Genomic DNA, 16,571 nt, shown 5'->3' with positions numbered 1-16,571 from the left:
GCCTACTGGTATGTCCAGGAAAGTCACCCCCTAGATACAGATTCAGAAACATACAGGTGTGGACTACTCCAGCCTAATTTGAATGAGGAAAAAGTGAACAGTTAAATAATGCTCAAATGTGCACAAGCTCCCAAGAAAACATTGCAAGAAATGCTCTGTTGTTGTTTTTAAAAAAGATACACAAAATACATCAACATTGGGGAATCACAAACTTGAGGCTGACAAGTTTGCAGAAAACAGGGGAGCAAAGGGAGAACTATGAATAGGAATGGGGGGAATGAGCAGGCACACTTAAGACCATTTAAATCAATAACTTGAAAGTTTTTTTGCCCCAAAGAACTTAATGGGAATCACTGAGCACTTGAACCTAAATAGAGTTCAAGAAAGGTGGTGCAATGAGTTTGAAATGTGCGTAACCAGCACACAGCCTGGCCCCATTTCAGTGACAGCTTCAAAACATTAGACGTCATTGTAAACCCCAAACAGAGGCTGGAATTAAAACTTAGCTCATGAGCCTGTGGGAACGAGGGCTTATAAAAGTAACAGCATAGCGGCTGTGATTCATGTGCTGTTTCATGATGACTCGGAGAAGTCGATAGCAGTCAGGAAAACCAGCTGTTACCCGGTCAGAACATTTTACACTGTGACCATTTTGACCCAGTGGCCCTGGTTTTCACTGTTTTTGTTTGTTAAAGCAATTTTGTTAAAGCGAGGCTGACGACTGAGAGGGAATGCCATGACAGCGCCCCCAATAACTTACACAAGCATTTATCCGAGTGTCACTTCCCTAATGCTGCTTTGCTTTTAACTGAACACAATCCGATACTTTGCATTTTCAAGAGTTTACTTTAAAATAAATTGGTTCTACATTTGCAGTGAAAAATGCTTAACTCCATATGAAATAGCAACCGTCTTCTTGAGGGCCTGGCTGCATGTGATTTATTTATTTATTTCATTAAAATTACACACCACTTGATTATAAAAAAACCTCAAAGTGGTTTTCAAAAATTATCAATATGAAAAAATAAGAACAATAGTTAAAACTTTAAAACATTCAAAATATCAATAGACTAGAAACAGATGAAAATGTGCATCAACTTTCTAAGCATCTGGGTAAAGGTAAAGGGATCCCTACAAGAATACTTGGCTAGTTTAGATGTATTCAAGTCTCCAGGGCCAGATGAACTACATCCAAGAGTATTAAAAGAACTGGCAGAGGTGATTTCAGAACCACTGGCAATAATCTTTGAAAATTCCTGGAGAACAGGCGAAGTTCCAGCAGACTGGAGGAGGGCAAATGTTGTCCCTATTTTCAAAAAGGGGAAAAGAGAGGACCCAAACAATTACCGCCCAGTCAGCCTGACATCAATACCAGGAAAGATTCTAGAGCAGATCATTAAGCAAACAGTCTGTGAGCACCTAGAAAGAAACTCTGTGATCACTAAAAGTCAGCATGGGTTCCTGAAAAATAAGTCATGTCAGACTAATCTGATCTCCTTTTTTGACAGAATTACAAGCCTGGTAGATGAAGGGAACGCTGTGGATGTAGCCTATCTTGATTTCAGCAAGGCCTTTGACAAGGTGCCCCATGATATTCTTGTAAAGAAGCTGGTAAAATGTGGGCTAGACAATGCTACCATTCAGTGGATTTGTAACTGGCTTACTGACCGAACCCAAAGGGTGCTCATCAATGGCTCCTCCTCATCCTGGAGAGTAGTGACTAGTGGGGTGCCACAGGGTTCTGTCTTGGGCCCAGTCTTGTTCAACATCTTTATCAATGACTTGGATGATGGGCTTGAGGGCATCCTGAGCAAGTTTGCAGATGACACCAAATTGGGAGGGGTGGCTAACACCCCAGAGGACAGGATCACACTTCAGAATGACCTTAACAGATTAGACAACTGGGCCAAAGCAAACAAGATGAATTTTAACAAGGAGAAATGTAAAGTACTACACTTGGGCAAAAAATAATAATGAAAGGCACAAATACAGGATGGGTGACACCTGGCTTGAGAGCAGTACATGTGCAAAGGATCTAGGAGTCCTGGTAGACCACAAACTTGACATGAGTCAGCAGTGTGATGCAGCAGCTAAAAAAGCCAATGCAATTCTTGGCTGCATCAATAGGAGTATAGCATCTAGATCAAGGGAAGTAATAGTACCACTGTATTCTGCTCTGGTCAGACCTCACCTGGAGTACTGTGTCCAGTTCTGGGCACCACAGTTCAAGAAGGATACTGATGAGCTGGAACGTGTCCAGAAGAGGGCAACCAAAATGGTCAAAGGCCTGGAAACGTTGCCTTATGAGGAACGGCTTAGGGAGCTGGGTATGTTTAGCCTGGAGAAGAGAAGGTTAAGGGGTGATATGATAACCATGTTCAAATATATAAAGGGATGTCATATGGGGGAGGGAGAAAGGTTGTTTTCTGCTGCTTCAGAGAAGCGGACACGGAGCATCGGATTCAAACTACAAGAAAGAAAATTCCACCTAAACATTAGGAAGAACTTCCTGACAGTAAGAGCTGTTCGGCAGTGGAATTTGCTGCCAAGGAGTGTGGTGGAGTCTCCTTCTTTGGAGGTCTTTAAGCAGAGGCTTGACAGCCATCTGTCAGGAATGCTTTGATGGTGTTTCCTGCTTGGCAGGGGGTTGGACTGGATGGCCCTTGGGGTCTCTTTCAACTATATGATTCTATGATTCTATGACCTTTAGGTCCATTCGCGGACGACTCTGGGCTTGTGGCACTCATCTCGCTTTACTGGCCAAGGGAGCTGGTGTATAACTTCTGGGTCATGTGGCCAGCATGACTAAGCCGCTTCTAGCGAACCAGAGCAGCACACGGAAATGCTGTTTACCTTCCCGCCAGAGTAGTACCTATTTATCTACTTGCACTTTGACGTGTTTTTGAACTGCTAAGTTGGCAGGAGCTGGGACCAAGCAACGGGAGCTCACCCCGTTGTGGGGATTCAAACCACCGACCTTCTGATTGGTAAGCCCAAGAGGCTCAGTAGTTTAGACCACAGCACCGCCCAGCGCCATCTGGGTAGGCTTGTCTAAATAAGAAAGTTTTCTAGCAGGCCCTGAAAAGAGTACAGGGAAGGCTGCTGCCTAATATTAATAGGCATAAAATGGGAAACATGCAGTACTGCCAGTTCCACTGATGAAAGCGATCTAGTGGGTGTCTATTGGCTAAGGTGATCTTCTGGGTAAACTAGTCCCAATCTGTCTTGAGAGATTAAATCAGGACATCCTGTTCTGGGGATCCATGCTCTCAGCATGGTGCCCCAAAATGCATGAGATCAATCTCACATGGAATCATGGGTCACATGACTCACAAAGGAGCAAGGCTGGGAAGATACACATCCCATTTTTTGGCCTCAACATGTTGGAATCATAGAATCATAGAGTTGGAAGAGACCACAAGGGCCATCCAGCCAGGGCCGGTGCCTCCATTTAGGCAAACTAGGCCATGGCCTAGGGCGCCGAAATGGAGGGGGTGCTGTCGAGCCAGCCCGCCGTCCACCCGCCGACTCCCGGCGCCTCCATGTGCATCGCCGGAGCCTGGCGGGCAACTCCTCGGCTCCGCCCCTGAAATGGAGGGGGCGCTGGCGAGCCTGCCCACAGCCTGCCCGCCGGCCGCCAGCGCTGCCGCCAGCTCCGGGAACAATGAGCGAGTGGTGGCGGCGGCAGCGCCCGTAGCTGAAGCCTTCAGCTACGGGCGCTGTTGCTGCCGACGCAGCCGCTCACTTGCTGCCGCGGCCGCTGAAGAGCTCACAGCGTCCCCTCCATAGGCGGGAGGCGCGCGAGCCAAAATGAGAGCTCAGCGCCCTCCAGCCTAATGAGGGGACGCAGCGGCATCAGCGGCGTTGTGCATGCGTCATGACGCATGTGCCGGGGGGGAGGCACCAGAAGGTGATTTAGCCTAGGGCGCAAAAAGCCCTAGCACCGGCGCTGCATCCAGCACAACCCCCTGCCAAGCAGGAAACACCATCAAAGCATTCCTGACATAGGGCCGTCAAGCCTCCGCTTAAAGACCTCAAGATAAGGAGACCACACTCCCTGGCAGAAAATTCCGCTGCCAAACAGTTCTTACTGTCAGGAAGTTCTTCCTAATGTTTAGGTGGAATCTTCTTTCTTGTAGCTTGAATCCATTGCTCCGTGTCCGCTTCTCTGGAGCAGCAGAAAACAACCTTTCTCCCTCTTCTATATGACATCCTTTTATATATTTGAACATGGCTATCATATCACCCCTTCACCTTCTCTTCTCCAGGCTAAACATACCCAGCTCCCTAAGCCATTCCTCATAAGGCATCGTTTCCAGGCCTTTGACCATTTTGGTTGCCCTCCTCTGGACACGTTCCAGCTTGTCCGTATCGTTCTTGAACTGTGCTGCCCAGAACTGAACACAGTACTCCAGGTGAGGTCTGACCAGAGCTGAATACAGTGGTACTATTACTTCCCTTGATCTAGATCCTTTTCACATGTACTGCTCTCAATCCAGGTGTCACCCATCCTGTATTTGTGCCTTTCACCCCCCCCTCAAGTGTAGTACTTTACTGTTAAAATTCATCTTCTTTGCTTTGGCACTGTTGTCTAATCTGTTAAGGTCATTTTGAAGTGTGATCCTGTCCTCTGGGGTATAAGCCACCCCTCCCAATTTGGTGTCATCTGCAAACTTGATCAGGATGCCATCAAGCCCATCATCCAAGTCATTGATAAAGATCAGGGCCTTCTTAAGCACATCTGGCGCCCTGGCGCCGTGGTGCGAACTATCCCTCCGGCGCCCCCCCCCTTTCCGAGCGCAGCACCCCCTGGCAACCCGGCACCCTGGAGCATTGCGCCACCCAGCCTTGCCTTAGGGCTGGCCCTGATAAAGATGTTGAATAAGACTGGGCCCAAGACAGAACCCTGTGGCCCAAGACAGAACCCTCCAGGATGAAGAGGAGCCATTGATGAGCACCCTTTGGGTTCCATCAGTCAGCCAGTTACAAATCCACTGAATGGTAGCATTGTCTAGCCCACATTTTACCAGCTTCTTTACAAGAATATCATGGGGCACCTTCTCAAAGGTCTTGCTGAAATCAAGATAGGCTACATCCACAGCATTCCCTTCCTCTACCAGGCTTGTAATTTTGTAAAAAAATGAGATCAGATTAGTCCGACATGACTTATTTTTCAGAAACCCATGCTGAGTTTTAGTGATCACAGCGTTCCTTTCTAGGTGCTCACAGACCGTTTCCTTAATGATCTGCTCTAGAATCTTTCCTGGTATTGATGTCAGTCTGACTGGGCGGTAATTGTTTGGGTCCTCTCTTTTCCCCTTTTTGAATATAGGGACAACATTTGCCCTCCTCCAGTTTGCTGGGACTTCACCTGTCCTACAGGAATCCTCAAAGATTACTGCCAGTGGTTCTGAAATCACCTCTGCCAGCTCTTTTAATACTCTTGGATGTAGTTCATCTGGCCCTGGAGACTTGAATACATCTAAACTAGCCAAGTATTCTTGTACTACCTCCTTACTTGTTCAGGGCTGTGTTTCCACTTCTGAATCATCTGCTCCATATTCTTCAGGTCGAATATTGTTTTCTTTTTTGAAGAAGACTGAGGCAAAGAAGGCATTGAGGAGTTCTGCCCTTTCTCTTTCCCCTGTTTGCATTTTACCATCTTCTCCTCTAAGTGACCCCACTGTTTCCTTGTTCTTCCTTTTGCTACGGACATACCCATAAAAGCCCTTTTTGTTGCTTTTAAGCTCTCTAGCAAGCCTGAGTTCATTCTGTGCTTTAGCTTTTCTAACTTTGTCTCTACACGTGCTGGCTATTTGTTTGAATTCTTCTCTGGTGGTTTCCCCCTTTTTCCATTTTTATAAGTTGTGTGTCTTTGTTTCTCAATCTGACGCCTTTACACGGTTTTGTATGTATTGTGGTATTTTATGCATTGTGACTTGAAGTTATTTTTTATTGATCATGGTTTAGTAATTATTGTAATTGTTAAGTTTGAATTTCTGTTTAATTATTATTTGCTGATGTTTTGAGAGTTAGTTTTATTGTGTACTATTATATTCTAATAGATTACTCAATATTTCTTTATTTGATAAAGAAATTTATTTGATATAAGCCGTTCCATTTTAAAGATGTTTTAGTATGACTTTTTGTATTGGATCAGATTAATATAAAGTGTGTGTTCTTTGTTGCAAATGTTGTTGCTGTAATCCGCCTTGTGTGTAGTAATATAGAAAGCTGAGTGAGATAATAGAGAGCTGAGTGTTCTCCACTGTTGGGCTGATGGCCCCTTATCCCCAAACTCCTAATGGGATCTACTCTTAGTTATTGGTTTTTTAAATTCCTTCCAACTCTATAGTTCTATGATTCTATGATTCTGGGGTTGTGTTATTTTTCTCTGCCCAGTGGTAGCAAAATTCCAGGGTAATGATTCTGCTATCACTTGCTTTTGTTCTTGGATAGTCCCCCTCCAAGCCCAACTCCCGAGGAGGCTGGCTTGACTTCAAACCCTACATATACTGATTTCAGACATTATGGGGAGAACCTGGTGCCCAGGAGTTTTAGGGGATCCTTGCCCTTGCAAACCCATAATAATATGTAGAAATTGTTGTTTTATTGTTTGTTTTATAAGTCTGTATTCTTAACTAGGAGCTTTTCTGATAACTCTGCCTGCCGCCTCATTGTCTCCCTTGGCAGCTCACCAAACCACCTCCTTTTCTATCTCACCAGTCCCCTCTCTCAGAGCTCGTCATTCTTCTTGCCTGGGCTGCCTGCCTGCCTGGTGTCTGGATCTCTCCTCGCTCGTGTCGTTCATCTGGTGTGAGGCACCCAGGTCCACTCAGGGCACAGTGCCAAAGAGCACAGGCTCCAAAGGCCAGTCCCTCAAAACACATTTAGTTTTGGGATAGAGCTGGTTGTATAGAGATAGTAAAGCATCTATCATGGTTTTATTGACTTTACTTACCTTCTGAGGAAAGTAGGGTGAGAAAAATCTGGGGACTTCAAGTGTAGGAGAAGGAGGCCAAAACCCAGACAAATGTGTTTGTGGTCAAATAGTAGCAACTCAGAACACTTGCCCACACCAGTACTCCACGCAGACAGCATCCCACCAAAAGTCTGTGCACTCACCTATCTGTTTGCATTGTTGCAGTGAAGCAATCCGTAATCCTGGCTCAGGCAGACTCTGTGCTGCTGTGCTGATATGACACCCGCCATAAGGGCTGTTGGTGCCTTCAGCACACTTGCTGTCATGTTTAAAACATCTCTTCTCCAAGGACCAAGCTACAGTAGCTCTTGTAATTTGTAATAAGAAACCAGATGATTTACACTTCTGTCTTCTGTGTTCTCTGTATTTTGGGCACAATCTCCTTTTGGGGCTTTGAGTGCTGTTGCGTGTCGAGACCCCGTAACCACCCCCTCAAGGAGGAATAAAAACACCAGGACACAGAATAATGGGTTAATGCTAGTCGGCTCACGTTGTCGTTAAACTGGTCCAGCCCCCCCCCCCCCAGCCAGCTGACTGGCTGGTGATGGATGACATGGCCGGGATCCCCCAGGTGGCGCAGAACAACGTCCCCGCCCCCCGGAGGAGAGTGGGTGGCCACGCGGTCCACCGCAACTCCTCCCCACCGGGTGGTGGAGTGGATTTGTAGATGGCACCAACACCTCAGAAGAACAGGCAAAGTGTGATACAGAAAAGGTCAGACAAAGATATTCTGACAGTTAATGCTATTGTTTAATATATCTCTGTTTGGTGCACCGGGTGGGGGAGATTGTTTTTGTTCAATAGAAAGTGAAGGACCCAGCAAATGACAAAAGGTTGTCATTTAAATATTTTAAAATTCAAGTTCACCTGTTAAACTTGCTGCTACAGTTGAAAATATTCAAAGCAATTGCAAATTAAGGCTTTGCATTTCAAAGAGGCTTCAGGCTTTGAAGCTGGATTTAACCTGATGTTTCTGGGCCACACCAAAAAAGTGAAATTGTTACAGGGTTTGGGTCTGCTTGAGTTAAAGGCCGCTTCACACATTTGTATTACAGACTTGATAATTGTGAGGAGCCGGCAGAGAGGTGGTCTCTTGGGCTCTAGGGCCAAGGGGCAGTTGCTCTTACACTTTGGAATAATAGACCGTATTACAGAGGTTATTTTCTGTGTTCTCTACTGTCCAACATGGAGGGTTCCAGCCTCATATAACTCTTTAAAAAGGTAAAGGACCCCTGACATTTAAGTCCAGTTGCGAACGACTCGTCTCTCTTTACTGGCTGAGGGAGCCGATGTTTGTCCGCAGACAGTTTTTCCGGGTCATGTGGCCAGCATGACTAAGCCGCTTCTGGCAAAACCAGAGCAGCTCACAGAAATGCCGTTTACCTTCCCGCTGGAGCGGTACCTATTTATCTACTCACACTCTGACGTGCTTTTGAACTGTTAGGTGAGCAGGAGCTGGGACCGAGCAACGGGAGCTCACCCCACTGCGGGGATTCGAACCACCGACCTTTCGATTGGCAAACCCTAGGCTCTGTGGTTTAGACCACAGGTTAGAATTTAATCAGTGCCTCTTGATGTAGATATTGTTCTAGGTGGGAGGTTTAGTTTGGTCAGAATCGAAGATCCACTTCTGTTTAATACAGTACATTACTTCTGGTAAATGAGCCATCATAGCTACTAGAGGGCCGCTAAAATTTGTGTCCTTGGGCTTTTTAGACTCATCTCCCCATGTACTATCTAAAAACAAAGGGGTACATTGGTTCCAGCTCTCCTACCCCACTAATGGGAAAACACATGAATCTGACATTTGAAGAGTTTTGTAAATAAGCCATTTTATGAGCTTAAAAGGGGACATTTTGGGATTTACTGGAAATGCACACTTTAAAATATTTACAGCCTATACTTCCACACTTTGATTTGATGCATGCCTTTTGTGATGTTTGCCCCAAACTCAGGTCTTGGCTTCCAGGATTCCAGCACAACACACACTTACAAAGGAGTAAGTTTCATTGAACTCAGTGAGACCTGCTTCTGAATAAATGTGGTTTGAGTCTGGTGGGACCTACTTGAGAGCAGAGAATGCTGGACAGTTAAATGTTCCAAACCTGTTAGTGGATCATAGAATCATAGAGATGGAAGTGACTCTGAGGGTCACCTAGTCCAACCCCCTGCGATGCAGGAATCTTTTTGCCCAATGTGGGGCTTGAACCTATGGCCCTGAGATTAAGAGCCTCTCACTCTACTGACTGAGCTATCACAGAGGGATGTTCAGGCCCAGAAAACTGTTATTCTCCAATAACAAGAATTTTCGACCTTGATTTGATCATCAAAAGAGAGAGGGATCAGGTATTGAAAAACAAGCTGTTTGTAAGCCTTCGGCATCTGCTTTCATCTTGAACAACATCCCTCCACACTCCTATCTTGACCTTTTGCTTCCGCCCACTTTTCATTACACATTAATCAATGACTTGGATGATGGGCTTGAGGGCATCCTGAGCAAGTTTGCAGACGACACCAAATTGGGAGGGGTGGCTAATACCCCAGAGGACAGGATCACATTTCAAAATGACCTTAACAGATTAGAGAACTGGGCCAAAGGAAACAAGATTTTAACAGGGAGAAATGTAAAGTACTACACTTGGGCAAAAAAAAAAAAGAGGATGGGTGACACCTGGCTTGAGAGCAGTACATGTGAAAAGGATCTACTAAGAGTCCTGGTAGACCACAAACTTGACATGAGTCAACAGTGTGATGCAGCAGCTAAAAAAGCCAATGCAATTCTGGGCTGCATCAATAGGAGTATAGCATCTAGATCAGGCACCCCAAACTGCGGCCCTCCAGATGTTTTGGCCTACAACTCCCATGATCCCTAGCTAACAGGACCAGTGGTCAGGGGTGATGGGAATTGTAGTCCAAAACATCTGGAGGGCCGAAGTTTGGGGATGCCTGATCTAGATCAAGGGAAGTAATAGTACCACTGTATTCTGCTCTGGTCAGACCTCACCTGGAGTACTGTGTCCAGTTCTGGGCACCACAGTTCAAGAAGGATACTGACAAGCTGGAACGTGTCCAGAGGAGGGCAACCAAAATGGTCAAAGACCCCTTTTTTCTTAGTCTTGTCTTTCGGTTTTTGTCATATTAAGTCTGTTAATTTAGCTAGCTCCAAGTATTCACATAGTTTATCTCTCCATTCCCCTTTTGTTGGTATAGTGGTTCCTTTCCAGATTTTTACAATTGTTACTCAGGTGGCTGTTGATGCGTATAAAAAGATGTTGATTTTTTCATATGGGATATCATTACCTAGAATTCCTAGTAGGTCGAACTCTGCTTTTTAAATAAAATATGTTTTTTATTAATTTTTGGGTCTCTTCATGTATCATTTCCCAATTTTTTTGAATTTTAGGGCAGGTCCACCACATCTGGTATAGCGTATCAATCATATTCTGGTATCTCCAACATTTGTTGCTGGCATTTTTGTTTATTTTCCCTATCCTATCTGGACCCAGGTACCAGCGGTAGTGAAGCTTCATTAAGTTCTCCCTCAATGTGTAACAGGCTGTAAAATTTATATTCTTCTCCCAGAATTTTTTTCATTCGCTTTGATTTATTCCAAATCCCAGATCTAGCTCCCACTTACATATGTATTTATTTTTAATTTCTTGCTGTGGTTCTGTGTTGTCTAGAAGCCTGTACATTTTCGAGAGTATTTTTTCATTACTATTGAGAACTTCTTTCTTGAATCTTGAAACTGTATTGCCAAACCCCCTTGTTTTTTTATCTTTCTCAAATGTTGCCTTTAATCGGAAATATTCTAACCAAGATACCCCTCTTGTTTTTAATTCTTCACAATCCTTTAATTTGATGCTTCCATTTACATTTTCCGTTATCTCTCTATACATTAGCCAGACTTCCTTTTTGTAACATTTTAAAGTCGCGTTTGCCTCTCAGCGGTGACGTCCACCATGGAGTTTTATCTATTATTTTTTCTTTTGTTCTTTCCTTCCTTACTGTATGATTTTTAAAGTCTTTATGGATATTACGCTTCTCATACATCAAATACCCATGCCAGCCATAGATTTTATTGCAACCTTCCAATTCCAATACGTCAGGCTTTTCTAAGGTTAGCCATTCCTTCTGCCAGGTCCAGCAAGCTCCCTCAAAATATCTTTTCAAATTCGGTAATGCAAAACCTCCAGATTCTTTTCAGCCTGTCAGTATTCTCTTGTTTTTCATGTCCTGCAGGGTCACCCATTTCCATTTTTATTCTTGCTTTCTTCCCCTGCCATATAAAGTCTGCTAAATCTTTTTGCCAATCTTTGAGATATTTTGTTCCAATTACTATGGGTATGTTTTGAAATAGAAATAGAATTTTCGGTAAAGCTATCATTTTTATCATTGAGACTTTGCCCCATATTGAAAGATTTAAACGTTTCCATTTCTCTAGACTATTTTTTATTTCTTTCCATTTCTTGATATAATTATCTCTAAATAAATTTGTATTTTTGTTGGTGATCCATATTCCTAGGTAATTTACTTTATTCTCTATTTTTATTCCTGTTATTTTTATCAATTCTTCCTTTTCTCTCTCTCTCATATTTTTGTCAACATTTTAGATTTGTCTTTATTTAATTTGAATCCGGATACATCACCAATTTTTTTCATATTATCTAAAGCTTTTGGGGTGCCTTCTTCAGGAGTTTCTGTCATAATAATCAAGTCATCGACGAACACCTTGACTTTATAGCAAAGCATTCCCAGATTTATGCCTCTTATTTCTTTGTCTTTTCTCAATGTTATTAATAAAGTTTCCAAAATCATAATAAAAAGGAGGGGTGATAGGGGACACCCCTGTCTAGTCCCTCTTTCTATGTTAAATTCTTCTGTAATTTCATTGTTTCTAATTAATTTTGCTTTCTGTTTTTTGTAAATTGCCTGTATCCCATTTAAGAATTTTGATCCTAGTTTCAAGCTTTCACAGGTGTTATGTAGAAAACTCCATGATACACTATCAAAAGCTTTCTCAGCATCCACCATCAGCATTGCTGTTTTCATGCTAGGCTTTAGTTCCATGTATTCCATCAAATCAATGATTATCCTAATATTATCTTTCATTTGTCTCCCCGGGAGAAAGCCAGCCTGATCTTTTTCTATTATTCTATTTAGGAAGTTTTTCAATCTGTTTGCTAAGATTCCAGTAAAGAGTTTGTAATCTATATTTAATAATGAGACTGGTCTGTAGTTTTTTTAGGAGGTTCAAATCCTATCCTTTTTTCGGTATCAATGTTATTAAGGCTTCTTGCCAGGACTCAGGTATTTCCCCTTTTTCTAATATTTCGTTCATTATTACTTTAAGCTTAGGTACTAATATTTCCTCTATTTTTTTGTAATATTTAACTGAAATCCCATTGGGCCCTGGTGGCTTCCGTTTTTTCATTTTCCTTATCACGTTCCTTATTTCTTCTTCCTCGGTTTCTGCATTAAGATATTGATATTCTGCTTAAACGACTATTTAAAGAAAATAGGCATGGGAAATAAAACATGGCTATGTCTGGACTAACCCTGCAGGACATGAAAAACAAGAGATTTTTTTTTACTAGATTAATAACTATGTATACAAGATAGTATATTATTATGAGACAGAATAAATAAACAATAAAATATAAAATTACTGTGCTGAAAGTGGTGGAAGTGCTTTAAGATATAATGAAATTTGTTGTTAAATATTTTTTTCTTTCCTTTTTACTTGCCTTATCTAAACTATTTTCTTTTTCTTTTCTTTACACTTTTTCTTTTCTTTATTCTCTAACGTTTATTGTACTTTTTTCTTTTTCTATCAATTTACCAAAAATAAGTTAGCCCAATAGCTTAATCTATTATTCTTTTATTCAATGTATTTGCTGTAAATCTTGTGATTAAAAAACTTTAATTAAAAAATTAAAACAAAACCAAAATGGTCAAAGGCCTGGAAATGATGCCTTATGAGGAACGTCTTAGGGAGCTGGGTAGGTTTAGCCTGGAGAAGAGAAGGCTAAGGGGTGATATGATAGCCATGTTCAAATATATAAAAGGATGTCATATGGAAGAGGGTGAAAGGTTGTTTTCTGCTGCTCCAGAGAAGCGGACACGGAGCAATGGATTCAAGCTACAAGAAAGAAGATTCCACCTAAACATTAGGAAGAACTTCCTGATAGTAAGAGCTGTTCTACAGTGGAATTTGCTGCCAAGGCGTGTGGTGGAGTCTCCTTCTTTGGATGTCTTTAAGTGGAGAACTTCCTGACAGAGCTGAGTGAGATCTTGCAGGAACCTGGAAGCCACTACTACTCCTCCTCGCTTTTCCAGCAGCAGTGGCAGGAGGGGGGCCTGCAGGGGAACCACCCCTTGGACTCCACTGCCCAAGATGGCTGCCTCAGTCTGCCTTAAGGACGGGCTGGCCCCACAGTACATATAATTAAACAATAATGACAACAGCAGCAAATCCTCCAACATTTCTCCAATGAAAATAGGGACACCCCATTCCATAATTTTACTATTTATACTCTGGGTGACTTCCAACATATATAAAAACATAATAAAACATTAAACATTAAAAAAACTTCCTTATACAGGATTGTCTTCAGACAGTTCGGGGGCTGGATAACTCCATACTCTCCAACATTTCTGCAATGAAAATAGGAACGTCCTAAGGAAAAGTGTGACATTCCGGGATCAAATAAAAAACTGAGACGGCTTCTCTAAATCAGGAATGTCCCTGGAAAATAGGGACACTTGGAGGGTCTGCAGCAGCCACTATCAAAACAGGAAATACACAAACATGCTTTAACAATCTTCAGATGTGTAGAATGATGTTTTTTTTGTTTTTTTTAAACTGCCCTATGAAATAGCTGAAAGGAGCCATCCTGGTCGATCTCCTTAGGAGATGGAGTTCCATAGACAGGATATAAAAACTGGCCCAGCCCTGCTTCTTGCTGCCTGCCAGTCCAGGGGAAGGGCCACAGCTCACTGGTGGAGTGCATCCTTGGCTCAAGGCTTCATCCCCATCAGCTACGGAGAGGACAGGCAGTGCAGACACCACCAAGCGAGGTGGACCGATGATCTGTCTCAGCAGAAAGCAGCTTCCTAAGTTCATTACACAGAATGAAAGCTTGTGATCTGCCCACCTTGAAGCAGCTCACCTGCCATATATTGCCACTTTTCAGCTTCCCTGGTTTTTCCAGGGCGGCTCAGAGTAAGACCTCCCTCATCCATGACCTGATTGTGGATAAAGAGCCTGATCTGGTCTGCATCACTGAGACCTGGGTGGGTGAGCAGGGTGGAGTTGTGCCCACCTGGGTCCTCGGTGCAGCATCAAGCCAGACTTGAGGGTTGTGGAGAAGAGCTGCTGTTATCCAGTCGAGAGATTCCATCTTGTGGGAGATTGCAGTCAAAGACAACTAGCAAGCAGAAGGGGTAAAGGAACACAGAGCAGTATTGCTAGATAGACTCAGCTAGGTCATGCCCTATCTCCTTTGGAGCAGGGGTGCCAGGTATATGGGGTACAAGGGGTTCCAGCCCATATTGAGGGGGCCGCCACCCCCTGCTGCCACCAGGTGCCCCAGTCTCTGCTCAGCAGCTGGAGCTGGGCAGGATCTGCAAAGAGCGAGGGCAATCTTTGCTCATCCCAGCCTCTGCCTGGGAGCCCAGGAGCTGGGCGGGAGCTCTGGAACGAGCAGGCATGTCATGTGGCCACACCCCCTCAATGTGGGGGGGCAAGTCAGCTTTTCCCCTCCCTCCCTCCCTCCCTCCCCCCTCCCTCCCTCCCTCCCTTCCTTCCTTCCTTCCTTCCTTCCTTCATCATGTAATCCTTCCAGGTAACCTTGCTCCCAAGCTTAGAGCACGTGTCTTAGAGCATGAGAGGTCTGTGGGGCAGCAACAGGAGAGTGGGTCTTTTCTGCAGGGGCTCCCTGTTTGCTGATCTGGCACCTTTGTTACATAGTTACAATGATTGTGCACTGTTATGTACTGAGCTGAATCCTAGAACAATAGGATTCAGAATCAGCGGGAGCTACCCAATCCAACTCCAGGTGGAAGTGAATCCGCAACCTGATTGGCCTGCTGGAGCAGCCAATCAGGCGGCTGGCAGAAGTGAATCTGCTACCTGATTGGCCTGTAGGAGCAGCCAATCAGGCTGCAGGCAGAAGTCAATCCATAATATAATTGGCCCACAGGTGTAGCCCTGAAGTAGCCAATCACGCAAGGCCCATTGTGTAAATAATGTATATAAGCAGATGGTTTGGGGAAAAGAGCCATTCGTCTTCTCTTCTCCTCCTTGATGATTATGAGCTGAATAAAGAGCATGAAATTCACTCTTGACTCCGAGTATATTTCACTGGCGACGAAGGTGGGATCCTGCTGAGCTGACCGCCACCACGCACTGCACCGCAGCACCGCCACCTGCTGCACCGCTGCATCGCACCGTGCATCCAGGCTTCAGCTCCAGGACCCAAGGAACCCAGAATGGCAACCGACAGCAGCTTCTCGCCATTCAAACCAGCATCAGGAGACTGGGAAGGGTACGCCGCCCGTTTCAACTTCCTCCTGCAAGCGAAAGAAGTCACCAACGATGCCATGAAGAGGGCGACATTCTTCAGCGTCTGTGGAGAGGAGACGTTTGAAATCGCCCGGGCTCTCCTTGCACCTAGAGATGTCGCTACCGTCTCTTACAAAACAATAATGGAACGGCTGAAGGAGCACTTTTCACCACAGCCCTCGGTGGTAGCTTGCCGAAATGCCTTCTACGCAAAGCGGCAAGCCCCGGGGGAAACCATAACTGGGTTTGTGACCTCCCTCCGCCAAGCCGCCCGGTTATGCAACTTCTCAGAATTGGAGAACATGCTTCGTGACCGCCTCGTCGGTGGCCTGAGGGACGAGATGTTGCAACGACGCCTCTACGCCAAAAAAGACCTCACGTTCCAGATTGCTCTGGAGGAAGCCCTGGCAACCGAAGCCGCCGAGAGGTCAACGCAAGAGGCACGACCGGCCCCGCCATCCCAACCGAGGGTCTACCACGAAGACCTCACCGACGAATCCGAATCTGACAGGGAGGAAGTACACCGAGTACAGCGGCGCACTCAAGCAGCACACACACCACAGCAGCCTCGACGAGAAGGAGGGAACTGTGCAAGCTGCGGGGAGAACCACGAGAGGAGGACCTGTCGTTTCCGCAACGCAGAGTGCAGGCAGTGCAGAAAATTGGGACACATCGCCCGGGTGTGTCGGGCTCGACTCACCCGTCGACAAGCATCAGATGACCGACCCAGGAGCCCCAGGTCACACGGCACCATGCACCAAGGCAACTCGACGGAGATCACGGACTACCAGGTATTCCAGTTGCCCCATCCCAGCACAGAGAAAATTTATATAGAGGTACAGATAGAGGGAGCCCCATGCCGCATGGAGCTGGACACGGGTTCAACTCTATCCATAATCTCGGCCCGAACATTAAGGGAACTGTGCCCTAATGGGGGTCCCAAACTAAGGCCGGCCCCATTCACCCTCCGGGACTTCCAGAAACGTAAGGTCCCTACTATGGGGGTGGGGACCTTCAGGGTGC

This window comes from Zootoca vivipara, chromosome 12 (genome assembly GCF_963506605.1).
Source record: "Zootoca vivipara chromosome 12, rZooViv1.1, whole genome shotgun sequence".
Lineage (NCBI taxonomy): Eukaryota > Metazoa > Chordata > Lepidosauria > Squamata > Lacertidae > Zootoca > Zootoca vivipara.
Note: the sequence above shows the minus strand (reverse complement) of the source record.